At 36.5% G+C, this 16,167-nt stretch overlaps 1 protein-coding gene and 1 pseudogene across 20 annotated transcripts in view; one reads left to right on the top strand and one right to left on the bottom strand.

Annotated features, from left to right (window-relative positions):
• Window positions 1-16,167, bottom strand: part of DAB1 (DAB adaptor protein 1) — a 1,117,693-nt gene that overhangs the window by 595,387 nt on the left and 506,139 nt on the right. For 2 of the 20 annotated variants that reach the window (XM_025427787.3, XM_025427785.3), the window contains exon 1: window positions 1,591-1,703. The exons of the other annotated variants lie outside the window; for them this stretch is intronic. The gene's annotated coding sequence lies outside the window, so the exon portion shown is untranslated. Of the gene's footprint in view, window positions 1-1,590; window positions 1,704-16,167 lie in introns of those variants that run through there. 20 annotated transcript variants of the gene reach the window in all.
• The window catches only part of LOC112647564 (pumilio homolog 3-like), a 41,302-nt pseudogene continuing 36,232 nt past the window's right edge, over window positions 11,098-16,167 (top strand).

The following is a 16,167-nucleotide window of genomic DNA, read 5'->3' as shown; positions in this document are numbered from 1 at the left end:
GAGGGCCGTCTGAGAAGGAAGTCCATGTACTTCACATTAAAGCCAGTTAAAAAACCAAACCAAGCCAACCCAAACAAAACAAAAAAAAACCTCCCCCAAAAAACCTTTGGTAATACATTGTCCAATTTTTCCAATGACTGAATCTTCTGGTATCCCTCCCACCCCTGCTCCCGCATCTAGCAATGTCAATCTTCCTGTCCTACTCCTTGCTTTATTCTTGGCCTTGATGGACTAGGGGCCTGAGAATGACTTTCAACACTTCTATATACATATATACATATATACATATATACATATATACATTGCTTTCCCTTATTCTCTGGAAATTCACATTCTGGGCAGTTCAGGTAATTCACTGGCTTAGTTCTCTGGGAGGCCTACTGAATCAGCCTGTCTCTTGAATAAATTCTGGGGAGGCTCCTGGGTGCAAGTTCCCTTGCCCTCTTACCTGACATCTCTGGATGCCTCCGGAGACACCAGTACCTAGCATGGGGCTGACTGCTATGTGTGTCTGACAGCTAAAATTAAGGGCAGCAGGGCAGAAAGTGTATGTGCTGACACCACAGTTCGACCAGCTTGCTCCGATGCTGTAAAACACCGTTGGCGGAGTGCACCAGTAAATTGTCCCACTAATTAGTTTATTATTTCATTTGAGAGATCAAATACATAAATAAAATTAATAAACCCTGCAAAATAAGTGCATCACTGGAAATAAAAGTATTTCTCAGGTCATTGCCTTAAACACAGACATTACATGCTAGAATAATGTTAACACAAGAAGGGCAAATCGTGCTGCCTTGCGGGCTAGAACGTACCAAAAGCAGCGGGAGGTTGGGGAAGGGGTAGGTGCTGAGCCTTGGGGCTGACCAGAAAACATGGATGGTGTTCTCTACTCTGGCATACCTACAGTTTAACCTTGACCAAGTCAACTTCCCCATTGACCCCCATTAATGAGCTTGTTTACTTGTGAGTAAAATAAAGGGGTTGGGCGGTTTCTGAGGTTTATTCTAGCTATGGCATTTTATGATTATGGGAATCAAATGAAAATCAGAACTGGGTTATTATGAACTTAGTCAATCAAGAATGCATAATGAGGGGCACGTGGGTGGCTCAGTGGATGAGCCTCTGCCTTCAGCTCAGGGCATGATCCTGGGATCCTAAGATTGGGTTTCTTATCCAGCTCCCTGCAGGGAGCCTGCTTCTCCCTCTGCCTGTGTCTCTGCCTCTCTCTCTCTCTCTCTCTCTCTGTGTGTGTGTCTCTCATGAATAAATACATAAAAAATCTTTTAAAAATGTGTAGTGAAAATTAAATGAAATAAGAACCCATTGTAATATGGACTTGAGAACTTGGAGGGAACTTAGGTAACATATAACCTAGCATTCACCTTATAAACAAAGGGAGAAGGAGACCAAGTTTGCATTCTCTGAGGGCCTATTATAGACCCCCCCCCAAACAAAACCCAACTATGCTAAGGATATTCACACATACCCCAAGAAACTTAAGCTCAGAGAATAAAATGTGGCTAAATCCACACAGAAAAAGACCAAAATGAGGTTTCCGACTCTCTAGATAAAAACATTTCCACCAACCTGTATTCAATTCCCCAGTCTCTTATTGGGATCTCAGGCCAGGTTGCTCACTGCCTAGCAGCTCCCTGGACTTATAAGAGATATCATGGATGATGGATGTTGTATGGTCATTATTGACCATTATACTGACATTCCAAATTCTGTTTTTCCTCTGCCAATGTTGTAACATCACCTTGCAATTTAGACTGCCATGTTTGATAGTGAATTTAGCCCTCCTAAGCATTTTAAGAAAATATCATTATATCTTAAAAGGCATATAAATAGACTCTCAGAGATAAGAAGGAACTTATTCAAAGCCCCATGTTAGTAAGAGGTCAAGATGGAATGCAAAGGATGTCTAAGCTCTCAGATCATCAACTTTCTCTACTAAACATCAGTAACCTGAACATTTATGACTCATTTTTTCTGATCTCACTACACTGTACAATACCCTTTGATAATTACATATTTTAAATTATCTATGCTAACTAGAGTTGAATATCTTTCCCTCCCAATATTTTCTACCCAATATTTCCCTCCCAATATTCCTATTTATTTTCTATGGTTTTGAAAAACCAGAACCGATTATTCATTTTTGAATAAAAGGCATATTAAGACATATCTCAGAATATATAAACAACTGCTGCTAGGGTTAATTTATATTATTTTATAGTATGCATGTGATTAATCCTCATTAATATGAAATTCTCCTTTGTTGAGGTGCTATGTACAATTTTAAATGGCTAATTAAAATAAACAAGAATTGAGAGAGAGCAAAAGCTGAAACCAGAACTTGTGTGCAATTCTCAAAGGTCAATTTTTAATATAAATGTAAATGCAAGTGTAAGTTGATAAGATGGGGTGGAGGGAGAAGTAAAATCTGTGAAGTGTTAGAGTCCACGAAGAAGCAACACAGAGTAGCGAAAACTGTACTCCTCTGAAGTGAGTTATCAGTCCACAACTTCTGTGCGAATTAGAAGAAGCCCCTCAACCATTCTGAAGCTTAGTTTCCTCTTCCAAAAGATGAAGCTGTTCTGGGATTAAATGAAAAAATGGATGTCAGCAAGGGCTTGCTTGGTACATGTAAGCATTTGGTACATCTATTATTAGGCCCTGAGTCTCTGCCCCCACATCTTTAGCTGATCTGGAAAATATGGTTTTGTGAGAGCAAAGACAAGTTGATGGAGACAAAGCAAAAAGTTGATTTTTTTAAAACCAAAATTTCTCTGGCATATATAGGAAAGAAGCCATACATAATGCATTCAACCAACTCTAAGACTTAGAAATTGTGAGCTCTCTGCTCTGGAAATTGGGGTTCCTGGCACACTGTAGATATATTTATCTTTCTTTCCCAATACATGCATAGCTAGGTAAATTGCTCCTTTTAAATTATTTCAAGTACTACACAAACATTTACAACTTTAAGCCAAAATAAATCTTTATGCCATAAACTTAAGACATAGGTTTGAAGAGCAATTTGGTAGTATATATAATAAAGCCTTAAAATTTGGTTAAGCCTATGACCCACTTTTAGAAACTCATCCTAAATAAATAATTATGGATATGTCTAAATATTTGGCTACAAAAATGTCCACATATCTTTACAACAGTGAAATATTAGAAATAAAGAGATTTGACAACAGTGATCTGAATAAATTCTGCTGTTTATGTTATGAAGCCATTAAAAAAATAATGAAGAGTATTCATGCCATTAAAATAAATTTTTAACAATTTGTCTAAAAAAGTGACAGTAGAACATACAATATGAGATTACTTTTATAAACAATACTTAAGTGTATAAGCAAAAGACGAAAGAAAATGCCCCAAATGTTATGAATGGTCATCATAAGCTCGTGGGGGAATTTCATTTTCTTTGTCTTGCTTATTTATATTTCCTAAAATTTCTACCATAAATATATTTTTTTAAAGATTTTATTTATTCATGGAGAGACAGAGAGAGAGAGAGAGGGGGGCAGAGTCATAGGCAAAGGGAGAAGCAGGCTCCATGCAGGGAGTCCAATGTGGGACTCAATCCCAGGATTCCAGGATCATGCCCTGAGCTGAAGGCAGATGCTCAACTACTGAATCACCCAGGCATCCCTCTATCATAAATATTTATTTTTATTTTATTTATGTATTTTAAAATATTTTACTTATTTATTTTATATGGAGAGAGTGAGTGAGCAGGGGGAGGGACAGAGGGAGAGTCAGAGATAGAGAATCTCAGGCAGACTCTGTGCTGAGCATGGAGTGCATTTTAACGTTCCATCTCATGACCCTGAGATCATGACCTGAGTGGAAATCAAGAGTTGGATGCTTAACTGACAGAGCCACCCAGGTGTCCTATTTATTTTTATTTTAGGAGGTATTGATCATCTCAAATGTATAGTACAATCATGCCATAAACAACATGAAAACACAAACAACATTCGGTAAACCGTATTTGTATAGAAAATTTTAACAAAAACAATATGTTTATTCTATAAAAGTTAAGCAAATTGATAAGAATATTTTGATATCCTAATAAGAAAAGGAAATGAATAAAATAATTAAATAATGAATAAACAGGTATGTGGAAATATTCAAGTTTAGAAGTGATCAAACACATGCAAATTCATAAAATTCGATGGCTTTTTAAATCTATTAAATTAGCATAGTTTATATAAAAAGAGACAAAAAGACAACTATTTAATAATTAGTGCTAGTAGGGAGATACATGTTTGCATACATTATAGATAGAAGTTTAAACTAGTACAATATAATGTTATTTTTGACTGACTAAATGATCCTACTTTTGGGAATTGGGGAGTGATTCGACTTTGGGGAATGATTTAGAAATCATTCTAAACACAGAATGTATATTATGAACAAAAGTGTTCAGTGTAGTATTATTTGTGACAGGATAATTGGGAAAAATGCCTATCAGTGGGAAAGATAGCAACATTTTCATTACTAAATAGTGTATAGCTATTAAAGCACTATTTAAGAGGCTACATAGTAAAATGTGAATGGTTTTTTAAGTGAAAAAGCATGATTCAAAACAAATATGTATGTGCACACTTACACACACACACATTCACTCACTCACATACAGAAAGAGATGGCAAGAAAAATACCAATAATTTTTAAAGGTATTATCTTTGAGTTACAGAATTAAATTTTTCCTTTTTTCCCCCTTCTTTGTGCATGCATGTGCATGTATATGTGTTTCAAACTTCCTTCAGTGAGTATGGGTTAGTTTTATAATGTGAAAAAAATGAGTATGAAATAAAAATAGAAAAGTTTTTGATCTTCTTGTGCCCTTAGGAAAGTCTAGAGGAGCTAGCCTTCAATGAAGTAATAGCCAGAGGAATATTTGCCCATTTAACTAAGTTAAGAAAGTTGCTAGAGGAAAAACAAAGCAATGGAAGTTAAAGGTAGTTTGCAATCAATTTAAAGTCTGGTAGGTATCTTAAATCAATTTTATGGGGAGCATATTCAGCTGCAGAAAACCATGCAAGGAAATAGGAAGATAGATTATATTTCTTTATCTTTTAAATGTGTGCTTAGGGAAAAAAAGGAGGAGGGTGACCATAACGAACAGAAAGGCATTAGAATAGAATATCAAAGCAGGCAAGCATAATGCAGTTCACTGTTGCTCTCTTTCAACTAGCTTCAATTTGTGGAACAAAGGGGTGCCATATGTTTAGGAACAACAGAGTCACAACTGGTCACTGAGCTTCCTAAGAAATAGGACTTGGCTTGAATGCTTGCTTGCTGGACAACAGGAGTTGGGAGAGATATGCAGGCTGGTCAGTGAGATGTGGAAAATATTTGTGCAACTGGTACATACCAATTCTATTCCCACTTGTCACTAATTCATTGCCAACATCTTGAGACTCAGCTTCCTTATACACAACAAGTGTTCATTTGTTCATTAAATATGTACTGAGTGCTCAATACCGTGCAGGGCAACAGGACAGAATTGTGAACAAGACAGACCATGACCTCTTCTCTGTCTTACATTCTAGAGGCGGAAACCCCATTGTGGATCAGTGTAGTGATAAGTGTGGGTTCTGGGATAAGACTCCCTGGGGCTATGATCCCAGTTCTAAAGCTTCTACTTCAAACACTTCTACCACTCCAAATCCAGCTTTTACCATGTCTTCTACTATGACCCTTTTCTGAACTATCATCATCTTTAGCTTGATTACTACAATAGTAGGGTCACTGGCTTCCTGCAACTTAGCATCCCCCTTCTGTATGATCTCAATAGGGCAGCTAGGCTAATTCACAAATAAATAAATAAAATGAAGAAGAAAAATATGATTGATTGAGAGCAAAAGAGACATCAGGCCATTGTTTCCCATTTTAATCAATATACAAGTCAAAGTCCTAGTCATGGCCACCAAAACCCTACCTGGATCCAGCTTCTGGCTACTGCCCCGACTTCATCTCCTACTATGCGTCTCCCTATTTAATATGTTCTTCTTACAACATGCTAGGCATTCTTCCTGCTGTGGGGCTTTTGCACTGGCTATTCTCTCTGATTGAAAAGTACTCCTTCCAGATGTTGCATAGCTTGCTCCCTCACTGCCTTCATATCTGTGCTAAAATGATCTTTCATTATTGGAGGGTCTTTCCCAATTAATATACATAAGATTTCAGCCCACATCTCCAGGGTTACTACTTTGTACAACTCCAGAGAGTGGCATTCACATCACAAAGTGAATTGTACCCGTTGGAATTAGGCAGTGTACAGCCTGACAAGCTATACACAATAGCTCTGTCCACCACCATTTCTCCACTGCGTTATTCTCCTTCATGGCTAATACCACCTGAAACTGTTTATTAGTTGTTTATTGTCTCTCTTGTCCTACTATAATAAAGTTTCACCAGAGCAGTGATTTTTATCTGTTTTATTTACTATGATGTCTCTAGAGATTAGACCAGCACCTGCCTTGTGAATAAATACTTAGTAAATATTTATTGAGTGGTTGTCCGAAAGACTCTGGCAAGTTTCTTAGTCTATGCTTGCACTATCCAACATGGTACCACTAGCAAGATAAGATTATTGAGCACTTGAAATATGCCTAGTGTGACTGAGGAACTGAACTTTGAAATTTTTACTTTAACTAACATTTAAAATGGAAGCAATGTAAAATAATTTGCCATTAAACTCAACTTTGCTGTTTTTAGGGGACATTTCATTTTAACCCCTGCAATATCTAAGATGCTACTTAATTATTATTACTATTTTTTTTTACTATTTTAATGTGGACACTAGAAAGTCTACAATTACACGTGGCTTGCATTATATTTTTATTATGCTTTTTTATTTTATCTAGTTTCTTCATCTGTAAAAGGATGATGATAACAACTACCTCACAAGGGTGTTGTGAAGTTTAGGTGAGGCAACATAGGTAAAGCAGCTGGTATAGGGCCTGGTACATAATAGTTGCTCAGTACTGCTTGCCATCATGGTATCATTGTTGCTGTTGTTGTTGTTATCAAATATAGAGTACATATAATAGGGATGAGTTCTTATCTGTGAGTTGAGGAAAGGCTTCATTTTGAAATGTATTTGAACAAAATTCTAAAAGAGAATTATAAGTGGATTAAGTAAATACTAAGAGGGAGAGTTGGCAGGAGATATGGTGGCCAAAACATCCCCAAAGCAAAGAACAGAGCCACAAGTCAGACTTGAGTCTTTTTTTTTTTAATTGGAGTTCAATTTGCCAACATATAGCATAACACCCAGTGCTCATCCTATCAAGTGCTCCCTTAGTGCCCATCACCCAGTCACCCCGACCCCTGTCCACCTCCCTTTCCACCACCCCTTGTTTGTTTCCCAGAGTTAGGAGTCTCTCATGTTCTGTCTCCCTTTCTGATATTTCCCACTCATTTTCGTCAGACTTAAGTCTTACCTCAAAGCCCATGCTCTGAACCATCAGATGATATTACCTCTTAATAAACCTATATCAAGCAAAATGGCATTTAAGACTTAAGAGGGGGAATCTCTAGATCCTAGAAAGAGTCCATTTAACCTTGAAATAAGCAACTTCAAAATTGGATTTGATTCAGTGCTTCTTAAACTCCATGTGTGAAGACCCTTGGAGAGTGTTTTGGCCTTATTATTTGGTGTGGGAGAACTCTACATAATAATTTACGATTTTCCTTTTATATTTTATTAAAATTCTAAACATTGACATATGCATATTATAAATCATATGGATGAATACTTTGCAGATGGGTAAAGCTATGAAATTTCTATGCTAGCTTTTGTGATTGCTTTTGTGACTATTCTAGTAATTACCCAGAGGGATGACAGTGCTGAACCTTAATTCAATGTTTCTCAAGTTGGGGATCAAGGACCACAAGAGGTACAGTAAAGGACCACATGATTTTATTTTATATTTATACTTTTTAGGATTCAATGGATAAGACTTAGCCAATCTAACATTGAGTAGAATCAATGCTAAGAAAGGGAGATCTGAAGAGAGAAAAGGAGGTATCTTTGATTGGCAGAACTCAATTCAATTTAATTCAAATGCTTTGGATTATTCCAGAAAATACACATCACCTTCTGTAAACTGATATGCGCCGAAGAATTATTATGATTTTCCTTCACACTATTTATTTATATGTATATATATATGTATGTATTTACATATGAATATGTATTCAAGCTGTCATAAACATATTTTACATGATTATTTGCCACTAAATTTGGAAAATATTCCATACAAGACTTTGGACATCATCAAATCATCTGGAACCCCCCTGATGAAAAGTGTTCTTACTCCTTGCTGCACCTGGAGGGACCATTCTAATTGGCCTCGCAATATGCCCAAGGGTTAAATTAATTTATGTGAACCTCACAGCTGGACAGCTGCCCAGCACTATATACTAGCAGCTGTTTGACACAATAAACCAAGAATCAGATTTTCTTGCAGCAAAAATAAATTTTTAACAACATTGCCCATTTCCACAGAGGCAGAATACAAGATATGATTTCTGTATGAGATGATTGTGAAAGAAGCCTCCTCGGAGGAAGGGTGTCATTTTCTAAGTCAAGGCCCTGTCCTGCCACATTATTTAAGCACAACATGACATGGAAATACATTTAATAGGATTTGGCTACAGGCAAAAAGTCTGAAAAAAAGTACGTGGATTCTAAGAATTTGCTGCTGAGTTATGCATGGAATTCAGAATTTACTAGAATTGAAATCCTTAAGACAATCTTTGGCTCATAACAAAATAAAACTCCTCTCAAGTGTAGCTATACTAGTACACACATTATAATAGTCATCATATTCTCAGAATGAAGGAGAAGATCAAAACTGCATCTTTATATTTATTTCACAATTCAACTTCACTAAAATTATTTTTTCTTCAGCACATGTTAAATAACTGGCACTTCACCAGAACCTTTTCAATTACCTATTAGTAATAATAGACAACTGAACCACCTGCTCAGGTGCATTACATATCTATAATTTTGCAACAATATTTCAAGGTAGATACTATGCTCTCATTATCTTTGATTTAAGTGTTTGGAATATAATGTGGTAGTGAGTCATCTTGCACCACTCATAAAAAGGAAACCTATTTAAGGATGGAGAAACAACACAGAAAAAGCCTGGATCCCTGCAGACCCTTATGGAGCAAAGCTACCATCTCAGCTCTGGCCAAGTATCCCAGGACTGTCACGTGAGGTAAAGAAATGTGCTGTACTTTAAGTCACTGTTGTTTGATGTCTATTTTGCATATGTATAGGTCAATCACCTTTAGTCCACCTAATATAGATCCTGCACAAAATTGCAAGCTAGGTCATTTAGAAAAGAGGGAAATTCTTATTTTCAGGTCAAGAAAATAGATACCAGTAGAATTGTTGAGTAGCTTCTGGGAAGATAAAGAAAAAGGTGGAATAGCATAAAACTATAAAGTATATCTATGAAAGCAAAGAATACAGGAAAATAGAATTAGTCATTGAATCCTGAACCTGTACATAATGCCAAATGTAGGCTGGACAAAAAAAGAATGTTTTCAGGGAGAAAGACAATTATAGACACGTGCTAGGCACAAAGAAAATATTTATAAAATTTTGCTTATATAATATGCATTTAATATTAATCATTTAGGCCAGTGATCAGCAAAACTTTTCTTAAAGGGCAAATAATATTTTACGCTTCATGGCCAAGGGGCAAAATCAAGAATGTTACAAAGTTACTCATATAACCATGTAAAATTATAAAAACTATGACACAAACAAATGGAAAGACATTTCCTGCTTATGGATTGGAAGAACAAATACTATTAAAATGCCCATACTACCAAAGGTGATCTACAGATTTACTGCAATCCCTAACAAAATACCAAGTATTTTTCACAGAACTAGAACAAATAATCCTAAAATTTGTATGGAACCACAAAAGACCCTACATAGCCAAAACAATCTTGAAAAAGAAAAACAAAACTGGAAGTATCATAATTTCAGATCTCAGCTTATACTACAAAGCTATAGTAATCAAAACAGTATGGCATAAAATTGGACACAAAGATCAACAGAACAGGATAGAAAGCCCAGAAATAAACTCAATTAATCTTGGACAAAAGAAGTAAGAGTATGCAATGGGAAAAAAGACAGTTGTTTCAACACATGGTGTTGAGAAAACTGGACAGCTATATGCAAAAGAATTGAACTGGACAACTTTCTTATACCATACACAAAAATAAGCTTAAGATGGATTTGAAATTTATATATGAGACCTGAAACCATAAAAATCCTAGAAGAGAACACAGGCAGGAATTTCTGACTTTGGCCATTGCAACATTTGTCTAGATATGTCTCTTGAGGCAAGGGAAATAATAGTAAAGATAAACTATTGGGACTGCTTCAAAAAAAAAAAAACTTCTTCACAGCAAAGGAAACAACTAAAACTGAAAGACAACCTACTGAATGAGAGAATATATTTGCAAATGACATATTAGATAAGGGGTTAGTATCCAAAATAAATAAAGAACTTATACAACGCAAACCCCAACACCAAATAATCCAATTAAAAATGGGCAGAAGACATGAACAGATAAGTCTCCAAAGAGGGCATCCAGATGGATGACACATGAAAAGATGCTCAACATTACTCATCATCAGGGAAATGCAAATCAAAACTACAATGAAATATCACCCCATATCTTTTAGAATGGCTAAAATAAAAAAAAATACAAGAAACAACAGGTGTTGGTGAGGTTGTGGACAAAAAGGAACACTTGGGCACTGTTGGCAAAAATGCAAACAGGTGCAGCTACTATAGAAGATAGTATGGAGATTCCTCATAAAGTTAAAAATAGAATCACCCAATGATCCAGTAACTGAAATACTGGGTATTTACTCAAAGAATACCAGAACACTAATTCAAAAGGATATATGTACCCCCATGTTTACTGCAGTATTATTTACAATAGCCAAAATATAGAAGTAATCCAAGTGTTCATGAATAGATGAATGGATAAAGAAGATGTGGTATACATGTGCAAACTGCTATGATGGAAGTCAAGGAGGAAAAAAAAATCACAAGAAAAGGTGCAAAGACATCACCAGAAAAAAACAGATTTCATAAAGACGATGATTCTGGTTCATCAAAGATATTTCCAAGAGAAGTTATTAAGGAAGGTGGACCTAAAATCACATCAAATAACTTTGAGAAATGTGCCACAAAACCTGGGAAAAAAAGATGCAAAGCAATTCAAAAATAAGTAGCAAGGGGATAAAATACCAGAAAACAAATTTTGGCACAAATAAATTCAACAGAAACAGAAAATTCCAGGCGAATCGTAAAAGTTATGAATCAGCAGCCAGGAAACCTAAAATGGATGACTTCAAAAAGAAGAAAGAACTGAAGCATAGCAGGCAACTCAATGATAAAACCAACTATGACATTGTTGTTCTGGCAAAGCAGATTTGAGAGATCTTAAGAAAAGACCATGACAAAGAAAAAAGAGTGAAGTTGATAGTGATGCTGAAGTTGATTCAAAGGAAAATGAAAACTACTGCATTTGTGCATGATTCAACTTGTGTGATCCAGTGTTACATTTGGTATGGTGATGAAGAACAGTGAAAAGAGGCTTTTGAAGAACTGCGAGATGATTTGGTCCAATTAAGTAAAGCCAAATATTCCAGAGATATTAAGTGGCTAATAGAACAAGATAAAAAGAAGAAAGTGGAAGAGAGGGCTCTTTTGCAAAAACACCTGAAGAGCATGTTGGTATGAAATACCTGAAAAGTCACAGATTGCAGAGATAATGAGAAATTTTAAAGACCATGTGAGGAAGATGCTCCAGCATGTAGAAGTGTCTGTCATTGTGGAGTTATGCATACAATGACAAAGCCTTCTTGGAGCAGAGGAACATGCTGAGGGAGGAGCTCTATGAGAACACATTTCTTCTTTACAAGTCAGCAATCACCCAGCTTCACCCAATCACCCAGCTCTGGACAAATTATTAAGAGGTACTGCCAGAAAAACTAGAGCTTTATCATGGATGAAATGAAACAGATTCTAGCTCCAATGGCCCAAAAGGAAGCAGCGATTAAGCGTTCATTGGTGCAGAGAGTAATCTTGGACTTTTAAACCTATGTACCCCCAAAGCTAAGATCAGAAAGACAAGCATCATATGATTTCACTCATATATGGAATTTAAGAAACAAAATAGATGAATATAGGTAAAGGAGGAAAAATAAAGACAAAATCAGAGGGGAAGACAAACCATAAAAGACTCATACTATAAGAAACAAATTGAGGGTCGCTGGAGGGGAGGTAGGTGGGCGGATGGGGTAATTGGGTGATGGGCATTAAAAAGGGCACTTCATGTAATGAGCACCGGGTATTCTATGCAACTAATGAATCACTAAATTCTACCTCTGACATTAATAATATACTATATATTAATTAAATTGATTTTGAATTAAAGAAAGAGATTGGAGCCATCTGTGAAGCAGTGATATACCTGGCAAACACATGATGGTCCTAGAGTGGCCATACACTATTTGTGGGTTAGCATGCCTAAGGACAGGAAAGTGATATGAAAATAGTCAAGACTTAGGTTGGAAATGTGGCTAATGGCCAGGACTTCCATTTGGTCTTACTGGCGGCATTTGATTGTATTGATGATACTAAGCTTATGAAGAAGAAAATCATATCAGAAATTATTAGCTTCTTGCCTAACATAGTAGATGACAAATATGGAAAGAAGGTCCTATTGTATTTACTAAGCCCCAGAGATCTTGCACATAGTGCAAGAAATTATTGAGGTTCTACAGAAAGGAGGTAGAAACACACACAGTAAGGATACAAGGATCTACCCACCAGAGCTCTTAGAGTCCATCTTTTCAGCTTTGTTAAGCTGCCTGCAAGGACATGTCCAAGAAGTGGTGCTGGATAAGTCTTTGTGTGTGTTGGTGTCTGACATTCTGGGAGCTTCCATTGAAGATGATCAGCCTGCCATGAATGCCATTGCCAAGTTGGCAGCTGGAGAGCTACATCTGGGTGGCAAGGCTTCATGGCGCAAACATCCTGCAGGACATCTAGTTCTGAAGTTGTTAATAGAACAAGATAAAATGAGGAAGAAAGTGGAAGAGAAGGCTCTTTTGCAAAAACATCTGTAGACCATGTTGGTATGAAAAACCTGAGGTCCTGAGCCACATGCAAAACCAAGGTGCCATTATTCTTTCTAGTTTTCTTCAGAGCTCTGATCAAGAAGTTAGGAGGGCGGGGGGTGGGAGTGAATGGGTGACGGGCACTGGGTGTTATTCTGTATGTTAGTAAATTGAACACCAATAAAAAATAAATTAAAAAAAAAAAAGATCCTATGCACAAAAAAAAAGAAGTTACAAAGAAAGTCAAGGCTGAATTGAAAGGCCTGATTCCTACACTGGAGAAAATAAAAAAATGCCAGCAAAGGAATAGAAATGCTACTTGAAAAACTGGCTGCAGAAAAAGAGAGAGAGAGAGAGAGAGAGAGAGAGAGAGAGAAACTGGCTGCACAGTGAAAACAGTTAAAAACAAGATGAAATCATTTTTTCTGTTTTCTTTTCTCAATGTGGAAAAGAAGGGCTAAGATCCACCTTTCTGGGAGTCTGGGTGCTCTCTATAGGTATCTGTTCTTTGTATTAGAGTCTATTTATAATACAGTTTTTTAAAAAGAAAAGAGTGTGAGATGCACAGACACACACATGCTGGAATATTATTCAGCCATAAAAGGATGAGATCTTGCCATTTGCAACAACATGGATGGAGCTAGAGAGTATAATGCTAAGTGAAATGAGTCAGTCAGAGAAAGACAAATACCATATGATTTCATATGAATTTAAGGAACAAAACAAACATACAATCAAAAGAGAGAGAGAGAGACCAACCAAGAAACATACTGTTAACTATAGAGACCAAACAGATGGTTACCAGTGGGGAGGTGGGTGTGAGTGTGGGTGAAATAGATGATGGGAATTACAGAGCACACTTATCACGAGCACTGAGCAATGTATAGAATTGTTGAATCACTATATTATCCACCTGAAACTAATCCAACACTCTGTGTTAACTAAACTGGAATTAAAAAAAAACTTAATTTAAAAAATGTAAAAACCATTCTAAGCTTGAGCCTCATACCAGATTTGGTCTTCAGGCTGTTTGTCCACTCCTGATTTAGACCAAGGAAGCAATAGAGTAATAAGGAGTCAGACTGAGTAAAGAAATCTGAAGTCAAAATAAAAATGAATGTGTGGCAAATCAACTTTTGATGGGTTCCCATTTATTGGAAGCCCAAATTCCTTCATGTGACCTTTCACAAGGTTACCCCAGGCTTCCTTGTTGATTTCACATATAGATCCATAAGACTGCCCATTATTTTCTAAGCACATACACCATTAGTCCTATGTATCTTTGCTCATGCTTCTTCTTTGCCCTCCTCTGCCTTACTTGCCTAGATAATTCACTAATAGATTAGATCCAGATGACATATTCCTCCTCTGTATAGAGTTTTCTAGATGTTACTGCAACTCATGCTCTAAGCCAATATCACTTTTTCTGTGCTTTGATACTACTTTTTTCATGACCCATCGTATACCTTTCTTGTGTACTTGATATGATGATTTACACATCTATCTTTCCAGAGTATAAGCAGGGAATAGGTTTTTTTTCCAGCACTGTGAACAGTGTATACCCCACAGCTATACTCATTAAAAATATTATTTACTGAGAGTCTCTTTTGTGTGAGGCACTGTGTTAAGCTCTTGCATTCATTATATTATTAATTCCCATAACTCCCATCTCAGATAAGCTTTAGCTTCCTCATTTTACAGATAAAAAGCCCAGAAAAATTAAATAAATTGCTCATGATTTCATAACCAGGAAAGTGACAAAGCTTGGACCCAGTTCTGATGGGCCCCCAAATCCATGCTCTTGAACTGTTATGTTGTCTCATCAATTATTGAGTAAGCAAATGAAACCTATAACTTGAATTAGGCTAATATCATTACCTGCTGAAACATCTCTAAGATGTTTTATTTATTTTTAATTTTTAAAAATTTTATTTATTTATTCATGAGAGACCAGAGAGAGAGGCAGAGGCATAGGTAGAGGGAGAACCAGGCTTCCTCTGGGAAGCCTGATGCGGGACTAGATCCCAGAACTCCAGGATCATGAACTGAGCTGAAGGCAGATGATCAACCACTGAGCCACTCAGATGTCCCTTTAGGATGTTTTAATTTAAAAAAATGCAAATAGTTTATAGTTAATATCATAAATATTCAGAGGTAGAAAGTACCTACAAGATCAATAGGTCTAGCTTGTTTTACGGATAATAAAATAGCAGCTATGAGAAAGCATTTATTTTTACCCTAAGATCACACAACTTTTTGACCTTTCTAGCACTTTCACGGATGTCACCTAGAGTCAATCTCATCCCACACCAATGAATTGGCAGACTCAATGTTAATCTTCAGAATAAATGTTGAAAATAAGGTCTTTACAAGGAGTTAAAATTGCGTTTGGCTCTTCCAATTGCATAGACATTCATAAAATAAACAATATCGCCTTTGGTTTCATTTTGAAATAATAGAGTAGGTTTGATGATTCTCTTTAGGACCCCTCCTATGCTCTAACACTGGGCTTACTCTCTTTTTTTAATTTTTTTTATTAAATTCAATTTTCCAACATATAGTATAACACCCAGTGCTCATCTCATTGCATGCCCTCCTTAATGCCCGTCACCCAGTTACCCTATCCCTCCTCCCACCTCCCCTTCTGCAACCCTTTGCTTGTTTCCCAGAGTTAGGAGTCTCTCATGATTTGTCTTCCTTTCTTATTTTTCCCCACTCAGTTCCCCCCACTTCTTTGATGGTTCCTTTCATTATTTATTATATTCTACATATGATTGGAATGATATGATAATTGTCTTTCTCCGATTACTCTTAATGTGGGATTTATCACAATGCACTGTCTTTGGCTATTTATTAATCTGTCTCTTGCACTCAATGCTGAGCTTTTCAAGAACATGGACCACATTGTATCCCTATATCCTAACACAGTTTGTGTTACAGAACTGGTGAATATCTGTGAAGAT

This window comes from Canis lupus, chromosome 5, assembly GCF_003254725.2.
Source record: "Canis lupus dingo isolate Sandy chromosome 5, ASM325472v2, whole genome shotgun sequence".
NCBI lineage: Eukaryota > Metazoa > Chordata > Mammalia > Carnivora > Canidae > Canis > Canis lupus.
This window is presented reverse-complemented; position numbering and strand designations above follow the sequence as displayed.